Below are 20,684 nucleotides of genomic sequence, written 5' to 3'. Positions count from 1 at the left end.
TGTGTGGGATTAAAAAGCACAGCAAGATCAAGACCTAAATACAATCTGTGAATGAGTTCAAAAGTGTTGTTGGATAGATAATAAAGGATTTAACTGGATATGTTTGTTTTCTGTTTTACATTGTTGAAAAAGCATGATCTGTTGGAAACTGGTGTTTCTTAATCACTAGTTATTGAGATGCCGAATCTGTAGGCTGGTACAATAAGTGCAGTATATAAAATATGGTATTTTTAACCATATTCATTTTTAGGGTTTAGTTCTCCTTTAAGCAATTTGTGTCGAAATAAAGAACTTTCTAAATTCCAGCAGTGCAGCTTATGCATTGCTGTACCAAAATGAATACTTCTATGTTCCTGCTGCTCAGGAACACAGAAGTCCAACTTTCCCAGTATGCATCATATTTAAAATTCCACTGCTCTATTTTCACTTGTATTAGATTCTTATGGGCATATTTATCAATTGGTAAGAGTGAAATATGAATGATATGTTCCTAAGAATTCTGTACAAGTGAATAGAAAATGGCAGAATTGCACTCGAGCTGTGGCAAGATCTATTTTCATACGGCTCATAAAGTTGGATAAATATGTCCTTTTGTTGGCAAACAATAAATAATTATGGTGAAGACTAGGAGCAGAAGTAAAAACACTGGAAGGTAGAACAAGTGGCTTTAAAATATTCATCCTGCTGTGTAGAAGCCAAAAATGTATCAGTATGAGATATATGTATAGGTTTGAATATTCAGCTTATTATTTTCCATGTGAATTGAGTATTACTGGCACTATGTTCTTCTTGATATCTGTGTGTTGTCACTTGATGCATGCTTCCAACCATTCCTATGTTCTGCAACATTTCTTGCTTGCTGTGACAACAATGACAGCTGTGTTTTTTTAGCCGCTTATACATAATTCTCATAACTATACACAAATATTCATTCACAGTCTGACCACACAAAGAGGCATGGTTCTCTTAACTTACCTAAAAAGAAAAAGAAACACAAATATCACTCAGATGCCAATCTAGTATTCTTTGACATACTCTAATACTGTGATCATGTTTACACAAGCATTTTAATGTTCCAAAAACCATTTAGGGCAGAGACAGATGAGAAGATTTGGGGAGATTTAGTCACCCGTAGACAAATCGCCTCTTCTTCGGTTCTCCCCGAACTGCCTCCCCGCAGGCTAGAATCTAAATAGCTGGCGGCACATGGAGCACTTTGTTTTCCGAAGTTGCCGCACGAGGAGACTTCGTAAAACCAAGCGCTCTGAGTGCCATTTCACGAGCGATTTCGATTCTAGCTGGCGGGAAGGCAGTTTGGGGAGATTAGTTGCCCGAAGAAGAGGCGATTAGTCGCCACGCGACTAATCTCTCCGAATCTCCACGTGTCTCTGCCCTTAGGTATTTGTGTGGGTAATAAATGCAGTTTTAAGGTACTGGCACATGGGGTATTTTACTAGTTTTGCTTTGCTGAGGCAAAAGGATTATGTCTGTCTCTAAGAGGGGTCTCTAAGAAGGGCACAAAATCATTGTAAATATCCATACATTTGATAAGCATTTAACCCCCAGATACATATAAACTTCAAGTTTATTACATACTTTCTGTTGTGTTTTACCCCTATTTATATTTTCCCGTTGCAAGTTTACCAAGGTCAGGAAGGTCAGGGGTGCCATACATTCATTACAGAGCGTTACACACAGTGTGGGCCAAATTGGGCTGATATGATTGTTGGCCCATTGGAACCTATAGAAACCCATTGAATGAGAACCACTTAAAGGGATCCTGTCATCGGAAAACATGTTTTTTTTCAAAACGCATCAGTTAATAGAGCTACTCCAGCAGAATCATGCATTGAAATCCATTTCTCAAAAGAGCAAACAGATTTTTTTTATATTCAATTTTAAAATCTGACATGGGGCTAGACATTTTGTCAATTTCCCAGATGCCCCCAGTCATGTGACTTGTGCCTGCACTTTAGGAGAGAAATGCTTTATGGCAGGCTGCAGTTTTTCCTTCTCAATGTAAGTGAATGTGTCTCAGTGGGACATGGATTTTTACTATTGAGTGTTGTTCTTAGATCTACCAGGCAGCTGTTATCTTGTGTTAGGGAGCTGCTATCTGGTTACCTTCCCATTGTTCTTTTGTTTGGCTGCTGGGGGGAAAAAGGGAGGGGGGGTGATATCACTCTAACTTGCAGCAGTAAAGAGTGATTGAAGTTTATCAACAAAAAAAAAAAATGTGCGCGGGGGGGTCCACAAAAAAGTTTTCACCCTAAAAACCTCGACCAGAAAAAATTTAGGTCAATAAATAGGGCCCATAAATGTGTGTGTATCGAGCAATGTTCCCTCTAATTCCTTCTGGGTTATGTGCGTAAAAAAAATTATCTTGTTCGCACATTTTAAACTTGTGTGCACATTTTTATAAACTGTGTGTGTACTTTGTGTGCACCACAATTTGTTGGGTGTGCTGGCCTCAAAATTTGTTAGTTAGTAGCAGTACATGATAAGATTTCCTCACACAACCTGTACCAACTGAATTAAAGTAACTCGTTTTTATAACAATGAAAAAAACTTTAGCACTCACCGCCTCTCTCGAAGGGAGTGTAGCACCTGGTTGATAAATGTGTGATGTCTATATTCTGTCTGTTTGCTTATTACCTTAACTAGTTCAGAAAGCGGTAGCTGCAGTTTCTCCACACCTAGCCATCTTGCAGACATCTAGAAGGAGTGACATTTTTGGATATTACTATTGGGAATGGAATATATACCATAGTTTATCAGCTGTTATCATATATTGTTGAACTGCATTGCTTCCTTTTATAATTATACCCCTGCATATAGAAATATGTAGGCATCGTGTTTATAGATGGTACTACTGACAAGAGGAAATCATTTCAGATAGTGAGAGGGGAATTTACAATTAGGTAAAGTACATAAAAAGTCTTTGCTTCAGAGACACTCCTACAATTTATATAAAAAAACCTGTTGTGTAGCCATGGGGCAGCCATTCAATTTGAACTTGGCCAAAAAGGCTCATGTTTACACAGAAAATCCCTGTAGAATACTGTGTCTACTTTCTGAATAATGCCATTCATGGATCCTGACAGGGCTAAACAATGAAAACCTTTCTCATGCAAAAAAATTGTTTATTTTAGCAGCAGGATCAACAGATAGAAACTATACATTTTAGAAGAGGTTAGAAGAGGGGTGCAAATTGGAATAGATAGCTTTTTAACAACAAAAGTATATGTTAGTCGTTACAAATGCAGTCGTTATTAATCTGGGAGGAGTTTATTTCCTCTTGCCTTGCAGCATTGCTGTGGGTTAGGGGATGAACCTATTGCTATTTTGTAGATTGATTCTGAGAATATTTATTTCCACATGCAGGGTTAATGAATGAAAGCATGATAATCGGCAGGTGTGTATTAGTACCGTTGTAGTTCCTGCTTGTATTTATGCCAATGACTAAGAACGCAGGAGTAATGGAACATTTTAGTTTTTTCTTGTGGCAACGATTAAGTCTATTTCTCATAAATCCAGCTGCTAAACAAAAACAAAAATTGGCCAAACAGTTTTTGGATAAATGGTTATCCGTGAAAAAAATATTTTATGGTGAAGGTGCTGAAAACAAATGTTGAAAAATTCAACACTGTTAGCGGGATGAAAATAAAATATAAATATTGAGTGGACACAGGAAAAAAAACTACACAATGCCCCTATATTGCTAATTCTGCAAACACTTCTTTCTCCAGTTGAGATCCAGTTAACCTTTGCCCTCACTAATAAACCTAATGTTTTTAATTTATTTATTGCTGTACCAAAATTTATTAGCACATTTAATACCTTTTTTTATGATAGTGTTACTAGGAATTATGATAAAATAATCTACCTTTATCCAGTGTCAAGAAAAGGGGAAGGCAATAAAGTTATATGCTAATATAATTTTAAAAAGATTTTAGAGAGTATGAGAAATGATTGAAGTATAAGGAATCAGGGATTGGTAAATAATCATATACTGATATTTCAAGGAAATTGCTGAACGATGAAATAAGTTTGGGTATAATTAATACTGAGCAAATAAATAGACAATAAGGAGTCAGACATAATTAGTTCACGCTTAATAATAGGTTTTTCTTGAAGGGATGTGACACCACCATGTTGACATGATTTGCACCCAGGTTTGGCTGCCTGTTCTTGGAGTTGTGGAAACTAACTTTTCTCAATACTCATGAGCTTGGCATGGGCCTTTCCCTATCGTGGCGCTACATTGATGATATGAATTTGACAGTAGAGAGATCTATCAGTGGATGTACTAGAATTAATTACTTAAAGGGATCTGACTTTCATCAGAAAAATGACAATGTTATTTAGGATAAGGAGATATACCCTGCTACATTGATGATGTCATAGTGATATGGAATAGTGGTAAGAATTTGTAAAGGGGTTAAGTGAAAATTAGCAAAACTTTTAGTTCAATTATAATACAGATATGGAACCTGTTATCTAGAACCTGGGGTTGTATGTTTATGGTGGTTCTGAGTTGTAATCAATATTTATATAACAATAGCCCACACAGTGTAGAAGAATTTTTTTTGTAAGCACATTGGTTCGAGTGCACAAGGTGTGTGGAGTAATTTGCTGCTTTAAAAAAGGCTGCATTTAGAAGGGCTTGGGAGCACTTCAGTGACCACATATATATTTTCTAACTGATATTCAGGGTGAAAGTGGCTTGACAGGATTCCATGGAAAAGTGGGCCTTTGCTTCCCCTAGTCCATGGCCGTTTAAGAGCCAGCTTTTGGTTATATCCTCAATGGCCTGCTGCCCTCTTGAAGCTGCTGCCCTTCTTCCTCTAGATTAAATAAACCCTATTAAATCAATATAAACATATATATTTTCTTACTGATATTCAGGGTGAAAGTGGCTTGACAGGATTCCATGGAAAAGTGGGCCTTTCCTTCCCCTAGCCAGGGGCGGAATTACCGGGGGAGCAGGGGGTGCGAGCGGGCCAGGGCCCGCACCCCCTCAGGGCCCCCCGGCAGTCCACGCGCCACGCAAATCCCAGCCAGTTCCGGGTTTATGTGTGTCCTGCGCCAGGGCCCCCCCCTCTAGGTCAGTTTTTGCCCTAGTCCAGGGCCGTTTAAGAGCCAGCTTTTGGTTACATCCTCAATGGGCTGCTGCCCTCTTGAAACTGCTGCCCTTCTTCCTCTAGATTAAATAAACCCTATATAGGAATTGTTTCACCAAAGGGCTGTACCTATCATAGGCCATGTTTATAAAGTGGTAAAGGTGTCTTCTTGTATTACTTATAGTGGATAACTTGAAATGAGTTGTTATTCCAAACAAATAAAACAATTGGTTTGGTTTGGATCCAAATCCAAGCACCCTTGTAAATAATCCTTCAGGGCTACTTACATTTCTCTCTTGGCCCTGCTTTTCAGGCATCTTCTTCATTGGTTCTTGACTTACAATAATTTTGGGGAAGCAAACTGGAGGCAAAATGCCTGATTTGTCTTCTGGATGACATGTTATTGTCCCATTATTAGATACTGATGCTAAACTTAGCCTAGCCAGTTTCACTGGAGATTCTAAGTTCTCAACCTGGCTTTGTGCTATTGGTGGTAGATACATTCTGAACTCCTCTGATGTAGTGCCCTGGGATGGAGACAACATTTCGTGCTGTTCTTTTACTGCCTCTTGCAGCTCTAATGTTTTAGCCCATACAAGTGGAGGATCACTAGAAGAGTCTGAACTGTTGTATCCTTCCTCTCTTGTATTTAGGACCTGTCCCAGAGCAGGTCGAAGGTCCACAACTATTTTCTGTATTGTACATTCTTCAGGTTTTAAAACAGTTAGTGGGTTATTGTGCATCTTGGGTGGGCACCTGTAGTGATGAATCTGCAAGATTAATACAGCAGCTAAATACGAGATTATGGAGTTGTAATAACAGAGATCAGAATTGTGTGACTTTAAAGAAAAGTAGATTTACTGGGAACCACATGACTTGGATCTACATAACTGCCTCCTTTCTAGAAACAAAAAAAAGGCATGCATTTTTGGGCCAAAATCCGTTCTGTATAGCTGCAATCAGGCCAACACTATGCCTGTCAGTAGAGATAAACAATAGCAGATCCTCTTGTCTCTGCCTGAGAGAAGCAGACCATACACCCTGTGTGCCCTTAGGCTTATGGCATCAGGGGCTGTGCCTCAGCTTTTCTCCACTTACTTTTTCACTGCAGTCAGAGAAAAGCTGATGCTCTCCCATCCACTCCTCTCTGTATCTGTACTGACAGGCATGGTGTCAGCCTGTGTACAAACAAAAGGAGTGTATTTTAAAGTGCAAATGTGAAATTATGCATATTCACTCCAAAATCTGATCCCTGTTTACACAGGCCAACACTTGTCAGTGCAGATACACAGAAGAAAGAATACGAGTTCATTGACTTTTCTCTGCCTACATTTTCCCCATGTGCCATTATCCTTATTCTCAATAGCTTATAATAAAGCTTAAAATCCAGGCATTATTTTACAGCAGCATACAATTTGGAAAAATAGATAAACCCTGTAGGGCTATGGTACATTCAGAGATTAAACTGAACAGCATCTGCAATTAAAACTAGTAAATGCAGCCATGACAAATGCTGGGGAAAAGTGACCTATAAGTCACTGCCACAGGTTTGGGAATGTTTAAAATAAAAGTACATGAGAGTCATGTATGACCCAAAAAATACATGCATAAATGAATACATACTATAGAGGGAACGTGCATTGTTTAATTCCTTCTGGGGAGGTACAAGTAAACATTGTTATTCTCATGATTGTGTATTACAAATTACACTATAAAAACAACCAAAGGTCATAGTATGCTCTGTAATGAAAAAGTGTTGCATTGTTGATCTGCTTGTTGGTTCATCTCTACCAGTTTGTAAGGCTGCCAAAAACCTTTTCTTAAAAATAGGTGCAAAGTCTAAATCAAATTATATTAAATAGCTTGACTTGTAATTTTGTTTTTAGCTCCAGATATATTTCCTTGTTAGTCTCTAAAAGGAGTGAAGTTATTGCTTTTGCTCTATAATGATTACATTTCCAAATGGTTATGACAAAGGTATTGCTACACTGCTTTCAGTTCAAGTTGTAAAATGTCAACTTGGCTCTAAAGACAAATATAGATGCATACAGGCAATGTATTTTTTTAAGATATGAATATGAACCATTCTGATTTTCATAGACGTTAGGGGGAAGTTCACCTTTAAAAACATAGGAGGGTGAGTAGCCCCAGGGATGCTTAAGGGGGCAGGGCAGTTGCAAACTTTGACCCCCATGTCTGTGGGTGTCTAGTTCCAGTTGTGAAAATGTTATGTGAATCTTAACCTTCCTTTTAATTAGCAGACCATAATATTTCATTCACATCTTACCTGAAAGGAACGATGCAAGTCCAAGGAACCTATTGGCTGAAAGTCACCTGGGTGGGAGACAGGTTAGTGAAATATTTTATTGTTATTTATTGCACAAGAAATCATTAGATAGAAACACTGTTTATTTGGGGGGCATATGAGGAGCAGAATGTATACAAACTTGGTCAAAAATCCCTTATCATTTGTAGTATTCGACTGGTAATTATTGGAGGAGGTAAGACCTCTAAAGTATTCTTACTATTAGGTTTTGCTAGGGGGGATAGCAAATTAATAATATGTGTTGGATTCTGTGTAGTCTAAATTGATCAACATATTGCATACAGTAGGCTTCTACATTTCCTTTTCTAAACTGTTTGCTGTTTCAACGCATAACTTCTCCATGAAGTCAAGGCCAAGGGTAGACAGCTTTGGGATGGGCAGCAACCCAATAGGCTAAAGGACAGATGTAAAAATTTCCAAGCTCAATGTGACTTTTGCATTGCAGACCCATGAATGGTGACCTTTCCACAATCCATGCCTGGTCTTATTTTGAAGAATATTACTAAACAACTACATTTTACATATCACTCAGTGAACTCCCCATGTGTCTAATATACAGTATTTTTCTGCATGCTTATTGCATACATAGTATGATAATTAAACAAACCTTTATTTTGTTCCAGTACTTTGCTCATATGGAAATTGGAGCATGGTAAACAATTATGCCATTCTCTCTCCCGAGCATTGGTCACTTTCCTCATCATGTGATGTCTTTATATTTTCACCTGCTGGGCAAGGTATCATATGCAACAATCACTGACAGTGTCAATCGCTAAAACTGTAGCTAATTAAACTAAGCCTATGCAAATAATGGCTCCATACCATTTCTAGCAGCTGGTCAATACATCTGATCTGAGAACTGGCATATGGGTGCTTTTTAGGTGCTTTAGGTTGAGTGGATTAGGTTGAGTGTTTTTCTTTATTTGTTTGGTATATTTGTATGTATATTTTTATTTATATAGCTCTGCTTATGTACGCAGCACTGTTTTGTGTATACATTGTAGGCAAATATTGCTTCTAGATGCCATCCAGCCATTAGAATTAGGATAGTTAATTAAATGGGGCTTAGAGTCTTCCATTATCTTCTCACTAAAGCTACAAAGTAAAGGGTAAGTGTAACATTTATATATGTATGCCCGCAATGGGGGCAGGGTAGAACAGGATCTAAGGCATGCTTTCAGCTTGGCCCAGCAATGAGGTGCACATTAAGTAATACCTACCATGTAAAGAATCTGAATAGATTCATATTTGCTTTCTCTCATTTGGCTGTTTGCCTTTTCTATCTTTTTACCTTTTCTGCATGATCAATGCATAGGCGTACATGTGATATGAGAAAGAAAGAAAGAAAGAAAGAAAGAAAGAAAGAAAGAAAGAAAGAAAGAAAGAACGATGTGTTCCTTTCCAAATCACAAGGGACTCTCTGTCTTGTAACTTCAGTTTGGAAATATTATACAGTGTGGGGAGGGGCACACTGCTAGTCAATGTTTGCCAGGCATGTTGCTCTCTTATAAATGAATATGCCTTTAATCATAAACCACAGTCACATTGGAAAAAAAGGAATGGATTTTTGTATAGAAATTATACACATACTTAAATACACATAAATAAATACAAAACCTGTTAGGTTGGGAAAGGTCTATGTCTGACTGGTCCAAGTATGTTTAGAAATTTAAGGAGTAACTTACAAAGACCCTGGACACTAAATAAATGACCCTGTTGTGCATCACCAATGCAACGACTGGGCCAAACAGCAAAACCATTTTCACGCCTTGAGGGAGGTGAGCAGCTTTATATTGGAACTATTTGTCTGGAGACCTGTTCTGTCCCCTATACTCTTTGGCGTCTTCTCTCTGATCTTTACTAATCCTATACATAACTAACCTCTTGATGCTTCCATTAAAATAATTGAGGGCTATTAAATTAGTATGTGATTATTTAACTAGACAGAAAACAAAATGCGCAACATATCGTTCTAGTAGCCTTCTCATTTCAACACAGAAACTGTTGCCAGAAGACAAGCTACTGCTGTACTCACACGGCCAACATTTCAATAACCTACATGCAGGATTAAATGCCTTTGTGAGACCCCAGATAAAACCATTTATTTACCTATGGAATAATTTAAAATTAATTTTCGCACTGCCTGGTCTTTTCCATATGCTCCCTTCATGGCTATGGAAGGGTGGCACAAAAGTGGCCATCTTAACACCTTTACAGAAGAAGAATTAACACAGCTATAACACAGTGTTTTATAATACCAAAATAATTAATGTAGATATAAAAACTATTCATAGCACCAGGCTTTCACACAGGGGCTACTTTACTAACAGAGGTTCTTAGCTGCACCAATGTAGTTGAACGTAGCAATAAGTCAACAACTAGTTTAGTCTACTACAAGTCTACTACAAGTTAGAAATTGAAAGCAAAGGTCTGATCAATTGCTGTGTTGTGGGCTTTGTGGTCCTACTGCAAGGCCGCAACTATCTCATGCATGGTATGTGATAGTAAGAGCACCTCGCTTCCTAGTAGCAACCAGTTGATTTTGGCAACTGGAGATTTGCTTTTTGTGTATAAAGTATATAGTTATATTTGGCTTTAAATAGATCCAGCCATTGTCTGATTGCAACTGGTGGCTGGAGATACAGCAGGAGACACACTAATTATAAGAGCAAGTCCTTTTCCTAAGTGTCAGTTTTAAAGTTTAGGAAATGCTACATGGGGCGTTTTGAATGCCGCTGCTGTCCAGTTGAAAACATAATGACCATCTGCCTTAGCAGCCGTAAAGATGATAAAAGAAGACATTATGCTTCTTGTTGAACACTCTATATTTTGGAAATTATAAAGATAGACTTTTTAAATAGCTGCTAGGAGGAGATGATCAAATACTGTCATTTTAGGAATATCTAAACCATGTGTGGCCCTTTGGATTTAAAAATTCCCCCACCCCCCAGGTATGTATTATATTTCTCCTGAACATATTCGTCTGTACAATACCTACTTAAGCCAAGTAATAGAAGTGCCTTTTTAAATAAACATATTGTCTCATTAGTACCCTAACATTAATAGTTGAGACTTTAAGAGTTAGAACTAACTATCATTTTAGTGCTCTATATTTATATTTTATGAAGTTCCTCTCTAATTGCATTGGAATAAAAATATTCTAATGGTTATCAGTTTGCAAGAATTTCCATAATGGAAATTGCAACCCCTCCTCCTGCTTTTGAAAATGTATTCCCACCCTAACCCTCCAAGGGAAAAACATGTACACTGGAAGCTGTAGTAACATGGTAGTGAGCATCAATAAGCAGGATGTACTGTTTAGTGACAGCAGGTAGCCTGCACATCTCTGCAGATATAATAACCATTCAATGAGCCACAAGTGCTCCCCAGTAACAGAAACCATTCTTGCACCACAGTATCCTAATGCTCACCACCCATAGCACTGAAAGTTTGAATGCAACACTTGGCCCTATATCCCTTTTAACATTGGGCACTTGATAATCATAGACCCAGCGCTTGTGCCCCCACTTACTGTGCCCCACTCTCTTACCTTGTAGAACAGTGTCCCTTACAGACAAATTTGCACCATGGAAATTATAAACTCTCTGTCCCGTCACAGTACAGAGCAGGAACCAAGCAACGATAACAGAGCAGAACAAATAGAGGAAGGTATGAAGCAACACCCATTATGTGAGCATCACAAAAGGTAATGTTACTGCTCTCATGGGATATCATACTACATTAGAGAATGTGCAGTTGTCACACAACTCAAGTTCAGAAACATTTTGTACTTTGGAAAATCAAAGGAGATCATTTAAAAATGTAAGTGATAAAGTAAGTGATAATTCCAGCAACTTGGAAACTGATTGGTTGCAGTGGGCTACTCTACTGCACCGATGCAAAGTTTTTTTAAGTGAGGGCCAACGTCCCTCATACTGCACTATAAAAAAGGGCACTTGCCCCTTCCTGAACACATTTCTTAAAATAACAATTAAGAATCTGCGATATAAAAGGCTTACATCTTGTGGTCAGCACCTCTTCAAATAATGGACCGGCCCAATGCTTATTCTACTGCTCAGCGCAGCAGTCCGGTTTAGCTCTGCCCCTTCCCTCTGCTTCCTGCTCTTCAACTGTGTAAGGAAAGTGAGAATCAGAGGAGAGAATCAGATTAGATCATCTTATCCTTATAAAACAGCTTCTTTCCCAGGGCAGATGAGTGTGAATTCCAGTGTATGTGTGTGTGTGTGTATCAATGCCAGTGTATATGTGTGTGTCTTTGTGTGTTTTTATGCCTGTGTGTAAATTAACTGTTGGGTGCAGATTTATCAAGGGTCGAATTTCGAAGTGAAAAAAACGTTGAGATTCAACCATCGAATAGGCTAGTCCGACATTCGAAGTCGAAGGATTTTTAAGATTGTGTGATCGTACTATGATCGTACTTCGAATAGAACGATTTAATTGTACGATTTTACAAAAAAATCCTTCGTCTTCTCAAAATTTAGCCAAATACTGGCTATAGGTTCTAGGAGGTCCCCATAGGCTAACATAGCAATTCGGCAGGTTTAAGGTGGCGAAGTGTCGAAGTCAAAGTTTTTTAAAGAGACAGTACTTAGATTTTCAAATGGTCGAATTTGTGAAGTATTTTCAATTCGAGTCGAAGTGACCTATTCAATGGTCGAAGTACCCAAAAATTACTTCGAAATTCTAAAATTCACTTCGACCCTTAGTAAATGGGCCCCTTAGTGTTAATGTGTGTGTAAGGGCAACTGTGTCTGACAAACTGTGTGTTATAGAGACTATAATAAACCTGTGTATAACTACATTCATTATTGAATCCTATATATTATAAAATATATTTTTGCACCTGATCCCCCCTCTCTGCTCTTGACCTGTATCCACCTCATTGCTTATTTTTATATGACTCATCTTTAACCCTTCTGCCACTTTGGGAACAAAGCAGCTTTCCCCTAGACTGAAATAGAATGCATACCTCCCAACTGTCCCGTTTTCAGCGGGAAAGTCTGCTTTTGACAGCTCAACCCACAGTCCTGTGTTTGTACTGGAAATTTCTGATTTTCTCTGCACTGAACTGAACTAAAGAAGACATACAATGTTTCTAACTTAATTAGCTTTTGGCAGAGAGCCCAGAACAGCCACAAGGTTCAGATAAGATACTTTTGTAACAATTTTGAGATAAGCAAATATGTCATTGTAACAATTTAGATAACAGGTCCCTTGGGAGTAGTTAGACTTACAGCTTAAAGGGTAATACACCTTCATTAGCTAAACTGTAATAGCTGATAAAAAACACAGAAATATGTTCAAACTTTCATAACCTGCCAAATGTTGTAAAATAAACATGGCAATTATGGGTGTGGCCAAAAAATGTGTTGGAAAACAACAGACAGAGATTGTTTTAGCACATGTTACTTAATGCAGGGAGGGTCTATTGTTGTTGACCTGCAGGTCCGGACTGAGAATTAAAATAGGCCCTGGCATTTAAGGTACACAGAGGTCCAATCAGCCCACACAGAGGCCCAAACAGCCCCCACCAGCCCACTAAATATTGACTTTCAATGGGACCTTATAGCAGCCCCTCTGGCATTTGCCAGAACCCACAGATTGCCAGTCCGGGCCTGTTGACCTGTAACCCTGTGTGATTTTCTTCTTCCTCTTCCTGTGTATGCTCTCTATGAAAAGTTCCTGTTGCACACATGTTATGCTGAAGTGTTTATGCTGAGTTCTATAAAAGCAACCAAGTTATTGTTCATATGAAAAAACTTAAAATGAGGGTATGTAAAATGGAGGTGTGCTGCCCCAGCAGTTAAAGTTATCAGCGTTAGAAAATATATGTTTAATTGCTTATGTTTATATGCATACCCATTGTTATGCTGCCACCTGCTGACCAAGGCTGTATTGCAAGCTCTGTATTTCCTTGTTTGTAAACCCTCCTCCTATTCCTTCCTTATGTGTGATGTCAGTTCCTCCCATCATCCTCTTGTGTTCCTGCCTTCCATGAGTGAGGAGCTACAGCTCAGAGGTTAGGAAGGAAATATTCTTTTTGACCTGCAGCACTTATTCATCCACTGCTACATTGTTTATCCACCTCAAATAGAGCAGCTTTGTGGACTACAAGTGTCTGGTGAGTTCAGCTATCTGGCAAAGATTGTCCTCAGTGGTTGTTACAGCTCCATACAGGCCCAGCAGGGAGGTCTCACGGGGATTCAGCCATTATTACAGCAATTGGAGTCAGAATAGTCAAAAAGAATAAAATTCTATAACCTGATGTCACAACCTGATGTATGTTCCATCAAGTCTCCACTCACTGGCAAGTCACTTATATTCAATCTGCAGCCAAGTTTAATGCAGTCTAACAACTCCCTGCAAGCACATGGTTCTACAAGCACATGCTGTTCCCTGTGAATGTTCAGGACTGTTTTATGTAACTGGATCGTGTTATTGTACTGCTTAAGCTCTTGTATATACTGCTCTCAGGGTCCTGCTATAACACTGCTGCAGTTTGCCCCACACTCCTGCCACTGCTGTAACTTTCTTAAAGAGACAGTAACCATTTTCAGCAAAAGTGCAAAATGTCTCAGCAAGGCTCTGTGCATTCATTTTCAACTGAAGCTAAGCAAGTGCACCATGCACCAGAGCTCACAGACATCCAGGGAGAAAACCCCATATATACTGCAGAGCAAAGCGTCAGGCCCAAGCGCATAATAAAGCCATCTCAAAAGTCCAGAGAAAATTATGAGATTACAAGGGATGAGTTTTCAAGCAATTTATCAGAACTATGGGATTAGAACTGTGCAGTGCATGTCTGTTCTTTCACATTCTAACAATGACGCAGCCGATTTAAGAGACTGTATAAATCGCTTATCTGCTAACTATGAACGTTATCAGCGGCTGTCTGCTAAATATACTACCTTCTTAAAGGACACTAATATAGAGGAATCCTTAGCAGAGCTAACCAGATCTGAAGCCTTAGACCAAGAAAGAGTCCTTTTGGTGCAAAGCACTAAGGATAAGGCAGAGCTCAAGATTACACACCTGCAAGAGACTAGGTCTCACAGATCCACATCATCACGGCTCACATCAAGATCTTCCAAGACCTCTCATTCTAGGAAATCCACACTAAGTGACAAGCTTATAGAGGCCCGTGCTAATGCGGAAGTAGTTAAGGTGCAAATTTCCTATGCTAAAAGAGAGGTTAAACTTAAAGCAGAGATGCAAGCAGAAGCTGCACACCAGCAATCAGAGGCAGCGGCAGAAGTTGCAAAGCAGCAAGCATAAGCTGCACGGCAGCAAGCAGAAGCTGCACACCAGCAATCAGAGGCAGCAACAGAAGCTGCAAGGCAGCAAGCAGAAGCTGCACGCCAGCAAGCAGAAGCAGCAGCAGAAGTTGCAAGGCAGCAAGCAGCAGCTGCACGCCAGCAATCAGAGGCAGCAGCAGAAGTTGCAAGGAACCAAGCAGAAGCTGCACGTAAAAGGGCAGAAATGGAAGCCGAATTAGAAATTCTTCAAATGGAAAAGGAAAAGGCAGCAGCTATTGCAAGGTTAAAGGTCTTTGAGCAAGCACTGGGAGAATGGCATGAACCAGACTGCCCTATCCCAGCAGAGTCTGAAGATCCTATTGAACGCACAAGTAAATATGTACTAAACGAGGATGCATCTAATGACAACCAACCAATCTTACAAAATCCAAGGGTAAAGCTCCCCATAGACGCGACGATTCTTCTTGCCGAACGACCGACTTTAGGGAAGCCCGACCAATTATCGTGTGGTTAGTGGTATTCGAACGATCGTACATCTTACGATTTTTCGGCCGACATCTGTCGTGAAATTGATCGGCCAGGTCAAAAAATCTTTGTCGGTCCCAGTGCAATCTCTCTATGTTTGCAGGGCAACGCAGGCAGCTCCCCTTTGTTTTCCTGGTAAATTGGTCTTTTTAGTTGATGGTAAATTCGTATGATCGTACGATCGTTCTGAGAAGATCGTGGTCTCACGATCAGGATCTGATCTTTTAAAAATCTCAACATCTATGGCCAGCTTAACTCCTGCAACTCATAACACAGGTCAGTCTCTTTTACCTGTTACTACTAACACTGCTGTACCTTACAGTACCCAAACCATGGAGCTGCCACCGCTAGCACAGCGACAGACCAACCACACAGATGTAGTCACTCAGCATGAGATGATACCCCCTACCATCTCTCAGGTGAATTTCAGTGACAAATCTCAGTTTAAACTAGAGCCAGCAAAAGCCTTCCAGACCGAACCACTGCTTAATGCTTACGCCACTTCATTTTATCCTGGTTCATCTCACCTTTATACACCGGGAAGCTTATACAACCCCCAGGTTCCACAAGTTACCCAGGCACCAAAGAGTGAGAGATCAGACCTGTCTGACATTGCCAGGTACATGATACGTCGTGAGCTCATTAACGTTAGTCTCTCAAGGTTTGATGGCTGTCCTGAGAATTATAGAGCCTGGAGATCTACGTTTAAAGCTGCAATTGCTGACCTTAACCTCACAGCCAAAGAGGAACTTGATTTACTCATCAAATGGCTAGGTCCAGAGTCTGCAGATCGTGTTAAGAGACTAAGAGCTGTGCATGTTGACTACCCAGATGCAGGTCTTGCTGCTGCTTGGGGAAGACTTGAACAAACCTATGGCAGCTCTGAAGCTATAGAAAGTGCCTTGTTTAAGAGACTACAATCTTTCCCAAAAATAACCAACAAAGACAATCACAAGCTGCAAGAACTCAGTGACCTTCTGATGGAGCTGGAGTTAGCTAAGGCAGTCTCTCAGGACTTAGCTACTTGGATACTGCTCATGGGGTGAACCCAGTAGTATTGAAGCTACCATATGGGCTGCAAGAGAAGTGGGCCACAGCGGGTTCAAGGTACAAGAAACAATATAATGTATCCTTCCCTCCATTCTCATACTTATGCAAATTCCTTAGCGACTATGCCTGGGTCAAAAATGATCCAAGCTTCAGCTTTAGTGAACCCAGCCTTTCTGCCTCATCATCTGCACGGCATGACAACACAGCTACTAAACACAGAGACTTGCGTGGCACCGTGTCTGTTAGAAAGACAGACATCCCTCCTGCTGCAAACTCTTTAGCTGACAAAACTTCTGCTGGAAAAACCGAGGATCCCAACCGTCAGTGTCCAATTCACAAGAAACCACATCCACTTAAGAAATGCCGTGGGTTCAGGGCAAAGCCTTTACAGGAGCGCAAGGAGCTTCTCCAGAAGTTTGGGGTCTGCTATAAGTGCTGTGCCTCCTCAGACCATATTGCTAAGGACTGTAAGACTGTTATTAAGTGTACTGAGTGCAGCAGTGACAAGCATATTGCAGCAATGCATCCAACACCTCTTCCTGATAGTCCACAGTCTCCAAACCCCATCTCAAATCATGGCGGGGAGGAACAAGGATGTGTTCCTGCTTCAACAAAGATTTCAACTTCATGTACCGAAGTCTGCGGAGAAGGCTATAGTCCCAAATGCTGTGCCAAGGTATGCCTAGTCCAGGTATATCCTGAAGGTCGACCAGAGAAAGCAATAAAGACTTATGCTATGCTTGATGACCAAAGCAACAGATCTTTGGCAAGACCGCAGTTCTTTGAGATTTTCAACATCAAGGGAGATGCAGAACCCTATACACTCAATACCTGTGCTGGTCATATAGAGACTCTGGGCAGGAGGGCTAATGGGTACATTATCTCCTCGATTAAAGGTGACATTCATCTGCCTTTACCTACACTAATTGAATGTGGGGAGATACCTAAAACAGGGAAGAGATTCCCACACCAGAAGCTGCATGCCACCAACCCCACTTAAGGCACCTCGCCAGTCAGATTCCTGCCATTGAAAAGGATGCTGAAATCCTGCTCTTGTTGGGAAGAGACATTCTTAGAGTTCATAAGGTACGGCAATAGTGCAATGGTCCTCATGATGCTCCCTATGCGCAAAGACTTGAGCTAGGCTGGGTAATAGTGGGCGATGTTTGTCTAGACAAAATGCACAGGCCATCTGAAGTTGACTCCTTTAAAACTCATGTATTGCAAAGTGGACAAGCAACTCACTTCACACCATGCCCACATCATTTTGAGGTAAAGGAGAATCCTAAGTATATGATCCCAGTGTCACTCCCATCTTCTGTGATGACAACTTTGGGGATACGGTGTTTCATACTACAAGTGATGATAACAAAATTGCACCTTCCATTGAGGACAAGGAGTTCATAAAAATTATGGACACTGAATTCTTTAAAAACAACTCTAACAGTTGGGTTGCACCCTTGCCATTCCACTCTACAAGAACCAAACTTCCAAACAATCATGAGCAAGCCATGTCCAGATTTGCCTCACTGCAGAGAACTCTTAAAAGCAAGCCTGAAATGAAAGAACATTTTATTGCCTTTATGAAGAAAATATTTGACAATGATCATGCTGAACCAGCCTCGCCACTACAAGAACATGATGAATGCTGGTACCTACCTTCCTTTGGCGTGTATCACCCACGCAAACCAAAACAAATAAGGGTGGTATTCGACTCTAGTGCCAAATATCAAGGTACTTCTCTCAATGATGTTCTTCTCACTGGTCCTAACCTAACTAACAACCTTGTAGGGGTACTTATGAGGTTCAGAAGGGAGCCAGTTGCAATCACAGCCAATATCCAGCAGATGTTCCATTGTTTTATGGTACGAGAGGACCACAGAAACTTTCTCCGATTCCTCTGGCACCGCAACAATGACATCAACAGCGAAGTAATGGAATACCGCATGAAAGTGCATATCTTCGGTAACAGTCCATCATCTGCTGTTGCTACATACGGTCTAAGAAGGACTGCTCGTGAAGGTAAATATGGTGCAGGTGCTCAACACTTTGTGGAGAGAGACTTCTATGTGGATGACGGCCTTAAATCTTTACCAACAGACCAAGAGGCTATTGACTTACTCAGAAGGACACAATGTATGCTTTCTGAGGCTAACCTCAGACTCCACAAGATTGCTTCAAACAGTACAGCTGTAATGAAAGCCTTCCATTCTGATGATCATGCCACAGAATTTAAAGACTTAAATTTGGGAACAGATGAGCCACCCATTCAGAGAAGCCTTGGCTTAAGATGGGACTTATTGCATGACACATTTGGCTTCCAGGTTACCGTGGCAGATAAGCCATTTACCAGACGTGGTGTCTTATCAATAGTGAACAGCCTGTATGACCCACTGGGGTTTGTAGCACCCATCACCATACAAGGTAAATCCTTGCTAAGACAGCTATCAGAGACTGTTAAGGACTGGGATACTCCTTTACCAATTGATAAGCAATCAAAATGGGAGTCATGGAAGCATTCTTTAAAGGCCCTGGAAGAGCTTCACATACCTAGGTGCTATACTTCAAATTCTCTTGCTGCCAACCAGGAGAGAGAGATCCATATTTTCTCAGATGCATCTACTGAAGCCATAGCGGTTGTGGCCTACCTCAAGGTAAGAGACACTTGTGGCCAACCTCATGTAGGTTTTCTGTTTGGCAAGGCTAAGTTAGCACCAAAGCCTGAGCACACTATCCCAAGGCTTGAACTTCTACTAGCAGTAGAAATCGCAGACTTTATATTGTGTGAGCTAGATATTCAAATTGATGCCGTCAAATTCTACACAGACAGTAAAGTTGTTCTAGGCTACATATATAATCAGACAAGACGTTTTTATGTGTATGTTAGCAACCGCATAGAGAGAATCAGAAAATCCACTAAACCAGAACAGTGGCATTATGTTCCATCTGAACTTAACCCTGCAGATCATGCAACCAGGCCTGTGTCCACAGCTATTTTTGCAGGAACCACATGGTTAGCAGGTCCTGAATTCTTGCTGGATCGCTCAGACAGAGGCGGGCCTGGCTGATCGGGCGCCCAAGGCAGTGCAGCCAGCCAGCTCGCCCCGATCGCTGCCCCACGCGCGCACGTCATCATCATAGTGCGCATGCAAGTTTTCAGTGCTTGTGCGCGCATACGAGGCATCAGCGCTCATTTGCACATGCGCGGGCCGGCATCATCACTCGCATGCGCGGCAACAGCATTAGCGTAAGCATGCTCAGAAGGGCCATACTCAAGCGCAATTCTAGTGCAAGGTTTGGGAGTAGGCAGAGGAGGTAGCTGCCCAGCGCCCCCCAACCGTTGTGCCCTAGGCAGCTGCCTCTTCTGCCTACCCCTAGTTCCAGCCCTGCACTCAGAGGCTACAACAACTGCAGATGCCTTCCGGCTCTTAGATCCTGACAAAGACTCTGAGATTCGTCCTGAAGTTTCAACCCTTGTCACAAGAGTTAACCAAGGGTCCAATCTGGGTTGCCAACGCTTTGAACATTTCTCCAATTGGACAAGACTAGTGCTCACCATTACAAGGTTAGTCCACATTGCACGCTGTTATCACACAAAATCCAATGATGCTAAGGGCTGCTGTGGCTGGCACTTATGTCATAAATCAACTACTGTAGCAGATATTGCCCAAAGTGAGTTAATCATAATACGCAGTGTACAGCAACATGCCTTTCCTTCAGAAATCAAGTGCATTCTTAATAAGGACAACATTTCCAAAAATAGTCCTATTGCCAACCTGAACCCAGTAATTGACAGTGATAGTATGTTAAGGGTTGGAGGCCGCTTGAACATGGCCACAATACAACAGAATGAACAAAACCCTTTGATAATACCTGGTAACCATCACATTTCCACGTTGCTTATTCGTCATTACCATGAACAAGTCAAGCACCAAGGCAGACATTTCACTGAGGGTGCTGTAAGGGCTGCAGGGCTGTGGATTATTGGTGCAAAAAGACAGATAAATAACATCATCCACAAGTGTGTTCAGTGACGAAAATTAAGGGGGAAGTATCAACAGCAACAGATGTCGGACTTGCCTCCTGACAGATTAAGCACTGATCCTCCTTTCACTCATGTTGGCCTGGATGTGTTTGGGCCATGGACAGTTATGGCACGTAAGACTAGGGGTGGCGAAGCACACAACAAACGGTGGGCAGTATTGTTCACCTGCATGAGTGTACGTGCAGTACACATTGAGGTCATAGAGTCTATGGATACCTCAAGCTTCATCAATGCCCTTAGGCGATTCGTTGCTATCAGAGGGCCAGTGAAACTGTTATGATCAGACTGTGGAACTAACTTCACTGGAGCCTGCAGAGATTTGCAGTTTGATACCAAGC

The 20,684-nt window shown here is 40.9% G+C and overlaps 2 long non-coding RNA genes across 2 annotated transcripts; both read right to left on the bottom strand.

Annotated features, from left to right (window-relative positions):
- Positions 1 to 510: 510 nt before the first annotated feature.
- Positions 511 to 5,500, bottom strand: LOC121400943. The gene is made up of 3 exons (XR_005966001.1): positions 5,411 to 5,500; positions 2,582 to 2,715; positions 511 to 975 (listed from the first exon to the last, which is right to left on the bottom strand). It is a non-coding gene; the product is annotated as an uncharacterized LOC121400943 (long non-coding RNA).
- A 313-nt stretch (positions 5,501 to 5,813) lies between these two features.
- LOC121400942 lies at positions 5,814 to 8,141 on the bottom strand. Its single transcript, XR_005966000.1, has 3 exons — positions 8,057 to 8,141; positions 7,411 to 7,457; positions 5,814 to 5,893 (listed from the first exon to the last, which is right to left on the bottom strand). It is a non-coding gene; the product is annotated as an uncharacterized LOC121400942 (long non-coding RNA).
- Between the last annotated feature and the right edge of the window lie 12,543 nt (positions 8,142 to 20,684).

Source organism: Xenopus laevis, chromosome 1L (assembly GCF_017654675.1).
Source record: "Xenopus laevis strain J_2021 chromosome 1L, Xenopus_laevis_v10.1, whole genome shotgun sequence".
In the NCBI taxonomy this organism is placed as follows: domain Eukaryota; kingdom Metazoa; phylum Chordata; class Amphibia; order Anura; family Pipidae; genus Xenopus; species Xenopus laevis.
Note: the sequence above shows the minus strand (reverse complement) of the source record. Positions and strands in the feature narration are given on the sequence as shown.